Raw genomic sequence first — 15747 nt, 5'->3', positions numbered from 1 at the left:
AGGGGATGGAGGCGAGCAGTGAGTTGGTGGCTGACCTGTTCTACTGATCTTCTCTCTCATAAAAATTGGTCCTTTTTGCTGCTTTTTTCTGGGCTGGGGGTTGTCCCAATGCTGCAAAGAGGGTGTTCCCAAAGGAAGGTGCTTGCTTCTAACCCCCGAGGCCGTCAGTATGTCTGCTCTTCTCTAGTCAGCCCAGTTGACAAGTCTGATTGTCCTTGGTCCGGCTCCCAGCCCCTCTCCAAGGGTTGCAGCTGTCTGGAGGTGCCTGCCTTCCATGCCTTCCTCATTCACACCTCATTCATTCAACAGGGCAACTGATTACAAAGTGGGGGAAGATCTTGTTCTACTTCTAGAAAAATACATTTTTCTTTTACCTTAATTATACTACCGTAGGGGCCCGCTATAACATATTACCAAGGATCAATACCACTGTTTTGGGGGGGGTGTTTCCGCAGGGTTGGGCAGCGCTGGGGTGGAGAGAGTGTTTTGGGGGGGCTGGGCGGCACTGGAGGGGGAGGGGGTTGTGGGGGCGGGGGGAAGGGTTCGGCCCTCAGCTATTTTCTTGGGAGTAATATGGCCCTCATAGACTCAGACTAAGGTCAGAAGGGACCATTATGATCATCTAGTCTGACCTCCTGCACAATGCAGGCCACAAAATCTCACCCATCCACTTCTATAACAAACCCCTAACCTATGTCTGAGTTACTGAAGTCCTCAAATTGTGGTTTGAAGACCTCAAGGTGCAGAGAATCCTCCAGCAAGTGACCCGTGCCCCATGCTGCACAGGAAGGCGAAAAACCTCCAGGGCCTCTGCCAATCTGCCCTGGAGGAAAATTCCTTCCCGACCCCAAATATGGTGATCAGTTAAACCCTGAGCATGTGGGCAAGACTCACCAGCCAGCACCCAGGAAAGAATTCTCTGTAGTAACTCAGATCCCACCCCATCTAACATCCCATCACAGACCACTGGGCATACTTACCTGCTGATAATCAAAGATCAATTGCCAAAATTAGGCTATCCCACCATACCATCCCCTCCATAAACTTATCAAGCTTAGTCTTAAAGCCAGATGTGTCTTTTGCCCTCACTATTCTCCTTGGAAGGCTGTTCCAGAACTTCACTCCTCTAATGGTTAGAAACCTTCATCTAATTTCAAGTCTAAACTTCCTAGTGTCCAGTTTATATCCATTTGTTCTTGTGTCCACATTGGTATTAAGCTTAAATAATTCCTCTCCCTCCTTGGTATTTATTCCTTTGATATATTTATAGAGAGCAATCATATCTCCTGTCAGCCTTCTTTTGGTTAAGCTAAACAAGCCAAGCTCTTTGAGTCTCCTTTCATAAGACAGGTTTTCCATTCCTCGGATCATCCTAGTAGCCCATCTCTGAACCTGTTCCAGTTTGAATTTATCCTTCTTAAACATGGGAGACCAGAACTGCACACAGCATTCCAGATGAGGTCTCACCAGTGCCTTGTATAATGGTACTAACACCTCCTTATCTTTACTGGAAATACCTTGCCTGATGCATCCTAAAACTGCATTAGCTTTTTTAATGCCATATCACATTGGCGGCTCATAGTCATCCTGTGGTCAACCAATACTCCGAGGTCCTTCTCCTCCTCTGTTACTTCCAACTGATGTGTCCCCAATTTATAACTAAAATTCTTGTTATTAATCCCTAAATGCATGACCTTGCACTTTTCACTATTAAATTTCATCCTATTACTATTACTCCAGTTTACAAGGTCATCCAGATCTTCCTGTAGGATATCCCGGTCCTTCTCTGTGTTAGCAATACCTCCCAGCTTTGTGTCATCCGCAAACTTTATTAGCACATTCCCACTTTTTGTGCCAAGGTCAGTAACAAAAAGATTAAATAAGATTGGTCCCAAAACTGATCCCTGAGGAACTCCACTAATAACCTCCTTCCAGCCTGGGTAACCTCCTTCCAGCCTGCTTTACGAGTTGTGCAGGCCTGAATCAGACCGTAACTCCTCCAATAAATTACAAAAAGGGAGAGAGAATTCACAGCAAGAGAAAGATGGAAGGAAAGTGAAAAAAGGCTCTCCTAAACCTGAGCTTCAGTTCATCTGCAAATTTGACACCATCAGCTCAGGATTAAACAAAGACTGTGAATGGTTAGCCAACTACAAAAGCAGTTTCTCTTCCCTTTGTGTTCACACCTCAACTGCTAGAAGAGGGCCTCATCCTCCCTGACTGAACTAACCTCGTTATCTCTAGCCTGATTTTTGCTTGCATATTTATACCTGCCTCTGGAAATTTCCACTACATGCATCCAACAAAGTGAATATTCACCCACAAAAGCTCATGCTCCAATATGTTTGTTAGTCTATAAGGTGCCACAGAACTCTTTGCCGCTTTTACAGATCCAGACTAACACGGCTACCCCTCTAATACTCTCCTAAACCTACTAGTCATAGGACCCACCAGCAAGTGCTATAGGTAATGCTCTGGTAAGACGACCGGTCCTCACTTGCAGATGCTCAGATTCTTATCAGAGTGCTGTTCCTGAACATTGCTTGGAAGGTCACTTTTATACCCAGGTCTCTAGCTAGTTGGCTTCTGATAATGTCACTTTTCAAACTTCAATAACAAAGGTTTTTAGAAGACCTACTCACTGGATGGGTGTAGTACATGGCATGTACCAGCCTGCCAAGTCTCAGTTTTAACTAAAATTCAATTTCTTTTTTAGTTGAAAGTAGAAAGAGGAGCACTGAGCTTTTAAAAAATAAATAAGTAAATAAATAAATACTGTTTCTGTCAACTAAAAAGACATCTAAGGTGACATAGGCCTGGTCTACACTACAAACTTTTACTAGTAAAACATGCTTTATTTTGGCACATCCTTGTGAGCATCCATACTCAATTTTGAGTCCTACTGGTAAAACTCTGACTTTCTGATCAAATTAAGCCACGTCCCCAAATGACAGAAGCCACCTACCAGCCCTGTTCCACCAATAAAATGCCTGTGTCGACACTGCATTCATAAAAACAGTCTTCCAGCACAGTCCCACAAATGCCCCTCCCCCTGCTCTGGCCACAGTTCTGCTCTTTGCTGCCCACTGACTGGAAGGAAGCCTTTGAAAATCCCAGAGTTTTTTTGCAACGCTTCTCTTCCTGATAGCCCGCCTGGCTCCATCTGAAGCTGCAGGAAAGCCACGTGCTGCTGCCTGGTCCAGGAAAGAAGTCTTGGTTTGTGTCTGCCTGTGGGGAGAAGAGGCAGTGCAAGCCCAGCTGAGGAATATCCTCAGAAATAATTTGGACATTGCAGAGAAGATGTCGCAGTTGGGATACAAGAGGGATGAGCAGTGTGACAGACTGAAAATTTCCTGCAATATCCTGAGTGAACTTTATTGAATTAAGTTAAACCTTACTGAATTTGTTTTAAATATCTTTGAAGTTCACTGTATTAAAATACAGTTGTATATGTATTATTGTATGTACTTCCATGTGACAAGTAAATAGGAGAACAACAGGGGCATTTCATTTCAGAAAGGGGAACTACACAAAAATGAGGAAGCTAGTTAAACAGAAATTAAAAGGTACAGTCCCAAAAGTGAAATGCATGCAAGCTGCATGGAAACTTTTTAAAAGCACCATAATAGAGGCTCAAATTAAATGTATACCCCTTAAAAAACACAAGAGGACCAAAAAAAGTGCCACCATGGATAAACCACAAAGTAAAGGAAGCAGTTAGAGGCAAAAAGGCTTCTTTCCTACTGAGAAAAATAGAAAGGAGTATAAACTCTGGCAAGCCAAGTGTAAAATAATAATTAGGTAGGCCACATACAGCAACTAGCCAAAGACTCAAAAAATAACAGCAATTTTTTTTTAAGTGCATCAGAAGCAGGAAGCTTGCTAAACAATCTGTGGAGCCAGTGGATGATTGAGGTGCTAAAGGAGCACTCAAGGAAGATAAGGCCACTATGGAGAAACTAAATGAATTATTTGCATCAATATTCACTGCAGAAGATGTGAGGGAGATTCCCATATCGGAGCCATTCTTTTTAGGTGACAAATCTGAGGAACTGTCCCAGATTGAGTTGTCATTAAGAGGCAGCTTTGGAACAAATTGATAAATTAAACAGTAATAAGTCACTAGGACCAGAAGGTATTCATCCAAGAGTTATGAAGGAACTCAAATTGCAGTACTACTAACTATGGTATGTAACCTATCATTTAAATCAGCTTCTGTACCAGATGGCTGGAGGATAGCTAATGTGACACCAATTTTTAAAATAATTCTGGAGGCAATCCTGGGAATTACAGGTTGGTAAACCTAATTTCAGTATCAGGCAAATCGGTTGAAATGATAGTAAAGAACAGAATTATCAGAGACACAGATGAACATGATTTGTTGGGGAAGAATCAACATAGCTATTGTAAAGAGAAATCATGCCTGAGGGTGTCAACAAACATGTGGACAACAGTGCTCCAGTGGATATAGTGTACTTGGACTTTCAGAAAGCCTTTGACAAGGTCCCTTACCAAAGGCTCTTAAGCAAAGTAAGCAGTCATGGGATAAGAGGGAAGGTTCTCTCATGGATCAGTAACTGGTTAAAAGATAGAAAAGAAAGGGTAGGAATAAAGGGCCAGTTTTCGGAATGGAGAGAGGTAAATAGTGGTGTCCCCCAGGTGTCTGTACTGGGACCAGTGCTGTTCAACATATTCATAAACAATCTGGAAAAGGGATAAAAAGAACTAGATAAATTCATGGAGGATGGGTCCATCAATGGCTATTAGCCAGGATGGGCAGGGACGCAACACCATGCTCTGAATGTCCCTAAGCCTCTGACTGCCAGATGCTGGGAGTGAACACCAGGGGATGGATCACTCAATGATTGCCTGTTCTGTTCTTTACCTCTGAAGCACCTGGCATTGGCAACTGTCGGAAGACAGGATACTACACTAGATGGACTATTGGTCTGACCCAGTATGGCCGCTCTTACGTTCCTAAGGTTGTCACATCTCCAGAGAAGCCTCCTCCTGGAAAAGTACATATACTTCCTCAGATTGGATTCTCCAAGGACCAACAGACAAAGGAAAGGCTTCCGGATAAACAGCCTTGTTTAAAACTGGCTCTTGGCCTTGTTTCTGATCCAGCAAACAGACAGTTTCCCTGGTCCACAGAGGGCCCCAACCTTAAGGTAGGACTGGGTGCTTGTTCTGAGCTGAAGCTGTGATGAACCAGTAACCATAAGGAATCCTCTTGGGTGGTGTACTGAAGGACTGCTCCTGCCAGAATCCATGTTAGGGTTGAGGGTAATTCTGGTAAGCTTAGTAGCATGTGTGTAGGTTCTTCTATTGTTTTAATACATTTTCTCTCTAATGCTTTTCACTTCAAGAATAAGCAAGCTTGGACAGAAAGAACTGTGTAGCAACCTGTAACTGCAGAAATGACACCTGCCTGTCTCTGAAGAGAAAGCAAGCAGGTGTCCTTGGGCAACCTATCTGTGCTGGGAAATCCACAATGAAGGCAGGGAACTGTGCAGCCTGGAAATTCTCTGTTCAGAAGGGAGAGGAGCCTAAGAGTGGGTGTTAGTGGGCTACTGCCAAAACACAGAGGCCAAAAGAAAATCTGGGACTGGCCTCCATACTTGCCACTTCTCTGAGGCACTGGATGCCATACTTTGCGGGGACCCCATCACCACTCCACAAGTGACAGTGGACACCTCACGAGACCCAGAAGAAGGAAGCTGTGACACAGAGACCTCTTGGCAAAGGGTCCTCTGTTCTTTAAAACAACTCTCATCTCAGACCTGACAAACTCACTACACCAAACATATCCTGCAGAATATTTATCCATAAAGAGTTACATGTTAGGAATCTAAAGAAACTTCATGACTTGTCAAGATTCATATTTTTTGTAAGATGTGCATACAGGAAATATATAAGAAATAATATATTTATTCTGAAAGTATACTTTATGGACTCGGAGTAAAAGTTAGTCACCAGTGGATACAATGTTTTGGTGATGGCTCACTGCAGCAGGACAGAGTTGTCACGCTGCCCTGGTTAGGCGGTGATGTAACGCAAGGCTCAACTGTCTAGCCTTGCTCCATTGCAAAGCTATCAATGGAAAACCCTCAGAGACAATTGCAAACAATTGAAACTGCTTGTAGGTAAAAAAGGAACATTACAAAGAAGAGCTGCTTTGGTTATATATACACTGACCTGTGATTCGTTCAGGAGTAATCAGCACCTTACATTTAGCTTTTAAGTTATTTAAAATGTTTTTAAGAAGTTCTTTCATTATTTATTACTGCTCAATAAAATTGTTTTTAGTAAAAATCATGATTTATTTACTGTATTACAAATCAGGCACGTGACATCATCCGCACCCCTCCCACCAGATTTACAACAAGCATTTACACTTATTAAAATTCATATACAAGCAAAGTACAGTTTACTTACAAAGTGTCACAATAGCAAAGCAGCATGCTGCAATACTATGGCACAATGTTAGAGTTCTTTTAAGGCCTCCCATGCAGCACCTGTGAACAGCCTGACAGCATGGATGCACTCTGATAGTTGCCCTTGTGGCTGGCTGTTAAAGATCAGCAGACACTCCTTTCCACCTCACTGGTAACATTTCTCCCTTTGCTTCACAAGTATTATGTAAAATACAACATACAACAATAGGAAAATTTGGCTCACAGAGATCCAGCCTAATCATGAGGCACCTCCAACGTCCTTTCAATCTACTAAATGCACATTCAACAGTCATCATCCTGCACCTGCTCATGTGGTAGTTAGATCTTTCCTTGCTGCCATCCGGGTTCCTGCTGCACGGTTTCTGACCCAGGGAAGCAAACAGTAAGCTGGGTCACTGAGAATCACGGTTGGCACTGCAACCCCACCAATGTTAATATATCAGTCAGGGGAAAATGTCCTTGCTTGCAGCTTTTCAAGAAGTCCTATACTTCTCAAGATGTAAGCACAATGCACCTTCCATGACCACCCAATGTTCACATCAGTGAAACATCCCTGGTGATCCACCAACGCTTGCATAACCATGGAGAAATACCCCTTCTATTTATAGTCTCAAAAACAAGGTGTGGCGGGGTGTCAGAATGGGGATATGTGTCCTATCATCTCTCCACAGTTTGGGAAACCCACTGCATAGAATTATTTCCTAAACATTGCCCAGATTGAGTCACAGTCCTTGGCAGCAGGACGTGCTAAATGGCTTTGCACATTTAGATGATGACAGCCCTACTGAAGATTTTTCAACGTCAAACTGATTTCCACAGATCAACAGCGGTCTGGGATGGCAAGATTCTAGGGTGCGATCGTCACCCACTTTTCCACTGTCAAAAGCTGCTCTCATTTTGGTATCTCTGCACTGGAGGACTGGATAAAGGTCAGTGCACAACTTTAGGAATGTGGCCTTCCACATGTGAAAAATTTGCATCCATGGCTGATCATCCCAAATTTGCATCACGATCTGATTCCACCACTTGGTGCTCATCTCACAGACCCAGAAATACCACTCCACTGCATGTACCAGGTCGGAGAATGCCTGCAGCAGCCGGCAGTTGTCAGTCACTATCTGCATCATCCACGCCTTCCTTGGTATTCTCATTTTCGCTGCTGCATGGCTGGCACTGTGGTAGCTGTTGAAGTGCCACAAACACAGAAGAATTTGGTGCCCAGTCTCTAAAACAGACATGAGAACTCCACTGATCTGTTCAGCAGCCATGCTTCTGCCAGCAAGATGGCAAAAAGATTGAAAAGTAGCATGAGGAAGAACAGATTTTGGGATGTAAGAGAGGAACTTTGGGAATTTTATAAATGGCACAAAAAGAGAAGATTACCGTATCAAAGGGAATTGTGGGTGTTTCACCCCAAGCTCCCACAATTCCCTGAGAGGAGTGCTGGTATCCCCCAATGCACTCCAAAAACCTCCCACAAGAAAACACACTGGACAGTGGCACAGGAACACTGGGCTGCCTACCCACAGTGCCCCATACTATCTTCTGATGATAAAACCACTCTCAGTGAGGACATGTGGCACTAGCAAAGGCAGTCAAGCACGCATGTGCTCTAGCAGTACTGCAATGCAGAGAGCTGTATGTAGACAAAAATGCTACTGATAAAGCTTTCAAGCGTAAACATGGACTCAGATTATAGCTGGAGAAGATATTTGTGATGGGGTGTAATCCCCACACTGGCCCTGCAAAAGCTGAATTAGACCCAGTAGGTCAAATCAGCCAATTAAGTTGCAAACTGGGGAGCTTTAGGCTGTGTGGAGGGAGCTAATTAAAAGGACGCTCACCTGTGAGGGGACAGGAGTGGATTCTATAAAGCCAGGAGGCCCGCAACAGTGTAAGGAGCCTGCAGTCCCTCTGCCTGAAGTAGGGGAGAAGCAGCATGGTAGGAAGGAGTCCAGGGGTAAGAACAGTAAGGTTGGGGTAGATGCAGACCTTAACTGTTTACTAGAGGGCCCCGGGCTGGCCCCCAGAGTAGAGAGTGGGCCTGGGTTTCCCTGCCAACAGGTATTACTAAGGGTAGTGGATACGAGGCCTGTTGGCGTCACTGCGGGAACGACACAGTCAGGGCAGCAGGTGTGAGGGCTGCCTGATGCTGCTTCTGGAGAGAACCATAAACGACCAACCTGGAAGGGGAAACTGCTGAGTAACTTGGCCAGACAGTGAAATCCCGAAGAGGAAGCTGCAGCTCCCGCAGTGAAAAAGAGGGCACAGAGTGAGAAAGAGACAATGACAAAGTGCAACCGCAGGAAGGGGCGTCAGCTTCACAGAGCTAATACCCAGAACCACCAGGAGGAGGCACCATCTGGCAGTGTAGACGACCCCATCACAATTGGTGGTGAATGTGGGCATGATAGTCATCCCTGACAAAAGGGATCAGTGACAGACTGTGCATGATGAGCACCCCAAGGTTAGGGCTTAGAGACTGAAAGGAAGTCGAAACTTGACAAAGGGGCCATAACAAAGAAAGAACCCCTAAGGGAAAGAGAGATGGCAATTCCTACAGTACAGACTTCTTTTGCTGAAGGAAGTTATCCCCTACCAGAGTTGATGCCGGAGGTGCTACTCTCACAGACAGGAGATCATAAGCAACAAGGAGAGGTCCATGCTATATGGGGACAGATACTGGAAAATCAGCAGAGACTGTGGGAGACCCAAGTATACTTACAGGACTATTTGGTGAGAGCAGCTGATCAACACCAGCAGCTGTATAAAATCCTACAAGAGGGAAGTTGGAGAGGTTGTAAGGGCCAGGTGCTCCAGGACTAGGAGGCCAGAGGCCAGTGCAGAAGGCATTATAGCTGTGAGTGCAGGAAACACCTGAAGAGAGGGTACCCCTATTTATATAGAGAAAAAAACTCTGCGACAATCCTATACACCAAGTTTTTGCCTAATGCAGGTTAAATCAGCCACGTTACAAATTTCACAATACCCAGCTTAATACTGTAAAGGATATGGTGCAGCTAGCCCTGAACTGCGCCAAATACATCAGATATCATAAACAATAATTCTGAACACACTGATTAAGCCCTTTCCCACAGCACTGCACAGTACACACTGCATTCCAAGTTCTCAATATGCTGTAAGTTTCTGTATTAAAAATGGATAGCTGCATTGTAGGTGGTGTCAGAGTGTGGACGGAAAAGGGAAGTTTACATCAGGATAGTGCAGTAGTCAAACTGGCCATCACCTCCCTGCCTTTATACCAGTGGTTCCCAAACTTTAACAACCTGTGAACTCCTTTCATTAAAATGTCAAGTCTCGTAATCCCCCTCCTAAAAATGAATATTTCCAGGGATTTTCTCCTTTATCTGAGTATAAATTATAAAAGCAATGATCTTGGGAATATAAAATTTGTTTTTATAACATGCTTATTACACACTATTATTAATTATTATTTATTATTACAGTATTTTTATTACATTATGAAAATGGCAACACTCTTCCAAGATCTCACTTTCGTAGCTTGTATCACTTTGAATAAGCTTTTTATAAGACAAGGCTCCCGTGTTTCATCAAGGAGTATCAGATGTGAAACAGCATGAAGGTATCTAAGAAGCCAACTCAAAGAGTTCCTCCTACACAAGCATTCAGGTCTTGAGCAGTCCAGGCAAACAACACACGTTACAACAAAGCTTAAACTTGTTCTTCATCATAATTTTAAAAACAATACTAGCTGCCTATTTAATTTTAAAAACAGCAAAAAAATATCCAACTCCCTTTCCATTTCTTATAAGGAGTCTTGAAGTTTAAATCTCCTCAGTGTGACAGACATGCTTGCTTCGATCTGCTTAGATCTTGGAAGTCCAGGGGCTCCAGTCTGCTGGTCCTGTCCCTAGGGACCGCTCTGTCCGCCATTAGGGAATTCCCCCCCCCAGACCCGCCTGTAACATTTCACAAACCCCAGTTTGAGAACCACTGCTCTAGACTCTCCAAACCCTCAAAATGCTACTGTTAAAAAAGAGAGAGGAAAAAAAAAAGGTACCTTGCCTGATGCTCTGACCACATCTAGCATATCTAGCTTTGGCTTCCCCACACCTTTATATCTTTTAAATTTGAGCTCCAGACCTGACCTTTACCTTCAAAGCCCTTCACAATTCGGCACTTCCCACTGAACTGATTTTACCCCTCAAAGCACACAATGAGCCACCTCCCTAGTTGCATTTCCCAGTGTCACCTCCTGGCCTTTTTCCTTGCTGCTGTTCACACCCAGCTCACCATGCCTCATCTTCTTTCTCAAGACTCTCCTTAAAACAAACCCCTTCTGTGAGATCTATAAAACCTTACTCTTGCTCTTATAATGGAAGTATCCAAGTTACAAACCCATGAGGTACATGAATGTATTACTAGCCAAAGTAGATACTGCTGTAATCTTTGTCCTCTTTTTTCCCCACCTCCTTATTGATCACTATAATGCATCATCACATTATGTAGTAACCAGGGTCGTGATACTGCAAGCTGATCTCTAGTGATAGATCTTTATGCTCATTTAGAGCCCCACTGACCTCATCCACATGGACACAAGAGTCTGTACGGATTAGCTAGTGGGATCAGGGCTTCAGACTGTTAGTCCTTGGGCAGGAACATTGTCATTTGTCTCAGACGTGCACTGCCCACAGTGGTACTAAATAAAAATTAGCAGTCTCTGGGCTAAGGAAAAGCTATGGGCTTAGGAAAAGAGCATTCCCTTAAGTAGTCTCTCCCCACAATAAAGATCTGTTATAGCAAAGCTTGACACTATTTCAAACCACCTCATGGTTTGAATAATACTGTAACCTTACACCCTCATTTGGCATATTAAAGAGGCAGTCATCTTAAGTATCATTTTTACAAATTTACAAAGATTAAAACTGAAAATGTTAAAAATCTAATTAGTGTTACACCTTTAATGTCATTTACTTTTTCCATTTCTCTCAGGTGGAACAATTAAAGTAGTTTTTAGTCAATTTCACATTCAAATTCTCCTACACTAGCCTAGCACTGCAAAGCATGAAAAAAAAAATCTATTAGTATCAGGTTGAATTTTTCCAAATATTAATTCAGGGGCAATTTTGACTTGCCAATATCCCTTTGACATCAATGTACTGTATACATTTTTAGCACACCTCAATACCCAAGAAGAACAACATTTTGGGACCACTTTTTATCTTAATGATTAGATCTGACCATCAAACGAAAACATTCCAATCTGCCTTAACCAGCCTTCCTCTGTGTCTCTGGGTCCTGACCCAGATCAAGCTCACCATAAATCCAGGACGGTCATCAGCTGTTTGGGGGGCCCACTATTTACACCAACAAGCTCAGCATGTGGCACATGAAAGCTAAGAAACACTATGTCAGCTTATCATGGAGATTCTTCCACAAATCCTATTACCACACACTGCAAAATACAGATACTTTTTTATATACAGCCCAATTCAAAAGTTATCCTACAACTAGACATTTAAAGGTTAAAAATGTTTACAGATAGTAAATGAATCAAGACTGAGAATTATGGTCAGCTAATATCTAGGACTTGCTACACTCCGTACCACAAAATGCAAAACACACAATTCTAGGCTGATGGGCCAGTGACCATTTCAAAGTCCAATTTCACATGAAGTTTAAACCATCTAAGCCATAAATGAGTGCTCACTCCCAAAATCTTAAGTGACAAGAAGCATTAAGGTCTATTTAAAAAGTGAAAATATACTGTAAGCAATCAAAATCACATCACAAAAGAGCACAATGGTATTCACAATGATATGATTTTAAGGAAAGGAAAGGCCACAGCTACATAATGTCAGCAGAACAGCAAACTTTTCCCCAATAGTGAAAATTAGGATTCCTGTGCAGCTACAGAAAGAAGTCACCATAAGAGAAGAGTGAATTAAAACCCCTTTAATTCTACAACATTCTTTCTGAGATGGCATGACCAATACAGCACATAGTGTCCAGCTGAGGGTGTAACACTGATTTATATAATGGCATTACATTTTGTCTTTAATTCTCCATCCCCTTCTTATGCACCCTAACATCTTATTTCTTTTTACTGTAGCTGCATACAGAGAAGAGGTTTTCATTTAACTGTCCATAAGGACACGCTTTCTTAACAATCTGGAACCCGTATTTAGACTTCAGACAATACATCACAATATGGTTAATGCTCTATAGGCATTCATGCTGCAGAAACAGTGCTAGCCACAGGTACAGAAAATAAGTCCATGTTTAGAGGCTATTGGAGTTGGATGGAAGGACTCGGCAGGGAAATTGGCCCATTTATAGGCAGTGACCGTTTCACTGAGGCTGTACACGAATGAAACCTTCACATTAATTTGTACGGCTCGCTCAGGGGTCTCCCCCTCCCCCAGCCAGCCCTTAGTCAGCACTACAGTGACCACAAGCCCACCGTCTCCTAAGCTCCGCTACCCCACACTCCCACCCCAGCCGCGGCCCCACGGGAGAGCCAGCTGCGGGCTCCGGGCCCCAGACCCAGCGCGGCGGCCTGGCGGGGTGAAGTGGCAGCAGCGCAGTGGGCGGCACGGTGACAGGGACCGCTCCGTTCCCGCCGTGCCGGTCCCGGGAGGGGGCCGGGCATATCCACGCGTGAGGCGCTCTCGTCCGGGGGGGCTGCTATGGCGGGGGTCCCTGGCTCTCGCGAGAAGGAGCCTGCAGAGGCCAGCGGAGCAGCCTCTTACCGTGAGGCGGCAGCTCCGGAGCCGGCCCCGGCAATGCGTCCCGTGGGGGACATGGCAGCGGCGGGTCGGTGCAAGGAACACTTCAGCTCGGAGCCCAGCCAGGGCAGCGTAACCCGGAAGCAGAACCCCGCTCAGCCGGAAGTGACGCTGAGGTGGAGTTGGGAGCGGCCCGGCTCGGCTCGGCCGGTTCTTTCTTCATCCTCAGCGCGGGTGCGGGCGGGGGGCCGGGCCGGGCCGGGTCAGCCTGTGGAGCCGGGGCGAGTTCCGGGGAGCGCGGGGCAGCTGGGTTAGTGCCATAACCCCGGTGAAAGCGGCGCCTCGCCCTGAGCCCGGCCGCCCGCTGTAGGTGCCCTGCAGGGACCAGTGCGGCCCACGAGGTGTCACCCAGGCGCTGCTCAGGGCCGGCTCGTCAGCCTGCCGAGGAGCGAGCCCGGGCGGGCCGGGGATGCTCACAGCAGCGGGGCGGTGAGGGCGCGGTTCGGCGCGCAGGCTCCGGGGTGGGGCCAGAAATGAGGGGGCTCCGGGGTGGGGTGCTGGGGGCAGGTGCTGGGGGCTCAGGGTGGGGTGCTGGGGGCAGGTGCTGGGGGCTCCGGGGTGGGGTGCTGGGGGCAGGTGCTGGGGGGGTGCTGGGTGGCAGGTGCTGGGGGCTCCGGGGTGGGGTGCTGGGGGGGGCAGGTGCTGGGGGGGCTCCGAGGTGGGGTGCTGGCGGGCAGGGCGAGGGCTCTGTCCGGGGAGGAGGTGTGTGGGGTGTAGGTCAGTGCTCTGGGCTGGGACAGATGCGTTTGATGGGCGGGAGGTGGATCAGGACTGGGGCAGTGTTTTGGGGTTACCACAAGTGGCTCCCGGAAGTAGCGGCATGTCCCTTCTACACGGAGGTGTGGCCAGTCGGCTCTGCACGCTACCCCATCTGCAGCCACCGTCCCTGCAGCTCCCTTTGGCCATGGTTCCTGGCCGATGGGAGCTTCAGGGCAGCACTTGGGGTGGGGGCAGTGTGCAGAGTGGAGTCCCCTGGCTGCCCCTATGCGTAAGAGCCGGGGGGGGGGGGCATGTTGCTGCTTCCGGCTCCCGACCCTGCTCCCCATCTGGAATGCCAGAGTGGGGCAAACCCCAGACCCCGCTCCCCAGCAGGAGATCAAGGGCAGGAGTAAAATGGCTGGCGGGCCAAATCCAGCCCACGGACCTTAGTTTGCCCACCCCTGCTCTGGCATGTCATGATGTGCAGTGAAACAGCCAGGACGTGTGGAGGAGGCATGCTCTCTATTGCCGAGGTGGCGAGTGCCACTCCTGCCTGATGCTAAGGTTCGCTTACAGTTCTGGTAGCTGAACACCCAGGCTAGGCATGACAAGTGAAGGTGTGAGCCATGCCCATGGGAGCTTACAGGGTGACCTGATCATGCAGTGTGGTCACCAGGGCTGGTGTTAGACTTTCTGGGTTAAGCAGCCCAAGACCAAGCCTCACCGTCTGGAGCCGAAGACTGTGCCCCATTGCACCGGGCCAAAGCTGAAGCCTGAGTCTCACTGTCCGGGTCCAAAACCCGAGGACTTCATCCCTTAGTGGCGGGGCTCAGGTCACAGGCCCCCTGCCTGAGGCTGAAAGCCCTTTGGCTTTGGTTCCCCCACCCAGAGCAGTGAACCTCAGGCTTTGCTGCCCCCTCTCCCCCAGCTGGGCTCGGACGGGCTCAGGCTTCAGTACCCCCTCCTGGGTTCATGTAGTAATTTTTGTTGTCAGAAAGGGGTCAGGTGAAGGGGTGAAATTTGAGAACCCCTGAATTAGAGTAATAAAAAGGAGTTTGCAGTGTTGTTGTTGCTATGTTGGTCCCAGGGTAAGAGAAACAAGGTGAGTGAGGAAATATCTTTTATTGGACCAGCTTCTGTTAGTGGAAGGGACAAGCCTTCAAACTACAGAGAGCTACACTGACCTGAGGAAGAGCTCTGTGTAGCTTGAAAGCTTCGCCCACCAACAGAAGTTGGTCCAATACAAGATATTACCTCATCCACTGTCTAATAAAAAAAAAAAAAAAAGGGAGAAGGCAAAATAGGTAGGACAATGGTTGCAGTAATAAGATCATACAGGGACTCTGATATTTTACTTAAAAAAAAAAAAACTTGTACTCTCAAGCCATAATGTTAGGAGGGATGTGAAGGAAGGGGAGAGGTTGGCGTGGCAGTTAGGTTTGAAAGCTAATTACAGATGTAATGAGCAGAATATAAGAAAGTCTAGAGGAGGGGAAGGAGGAAATTAAATGAAGATGATAAATTTTCCATTTATTTTTCGTATTGCTCCTCAATGCATTGGCATATTTTCAGCTTTTGATTATCATCCAAAAAAGTTCTGCATATGATCTAAATAATTTTCTCTGCTCAGTAAGAAAAACATATCTCAGAAGTGTTGTGATGCCTGTTTATAAAACACTTTGAGAACCATAGATGGAAGGCACCATAGAAGTGTAGCGTATTTATTTAATTTTCATGATGTGTGGCATTCAGGAGGACTTTGTTAGAAATTAGGGAACATACTTGATAGCCTTAATACTTGTCAGGCTTTTTTAAATTTC

General features: G+C 46.0%; 1 protein-coding gene across 1 annotated transcript in view; it reads right to left on the bottom strand.

The window, feature by feature from the left end:
- The window catches only part of EYA3 (EYA transcriptional coactivator and phosphatase 3), a 136549-nt gene extending 123074 nt beyond the window's left edge, over nt 1–13475 (bottom strand). The window contains exon 1 of the mRNA XM_039511294.1: nt 13193–13475. The gene's annotated coding sequence lies outside the window, so the exon portion shown is untranslated. The remainder of the gene's footprint in view (nt 1–13192) is intronic.
- Nucleotides 13476–15747: the final 2272 nt, after the last annotated feature.

Source organism: Mauremys reevesii, linkage group 23 (genome assembly GCF_016161935.1).
Source record: "Mauremys reevesii isolate NIE-2019 linkage group 23, ASM1616193v1, whole genome shotgun sequence".
In the NCBI taxonomy this organism is placed as follows: domain Eukaryota; kingdom Metazoa; phylum Chordata; order Testudines; family Geoemydidae; genus Mauremys; species Mauremys reevesii.
The sequence above is the reverse complement of the archived record's forward strand: the minus strand, read 5'-3'. Positions and strand labels throughout refer to the sequence as shown.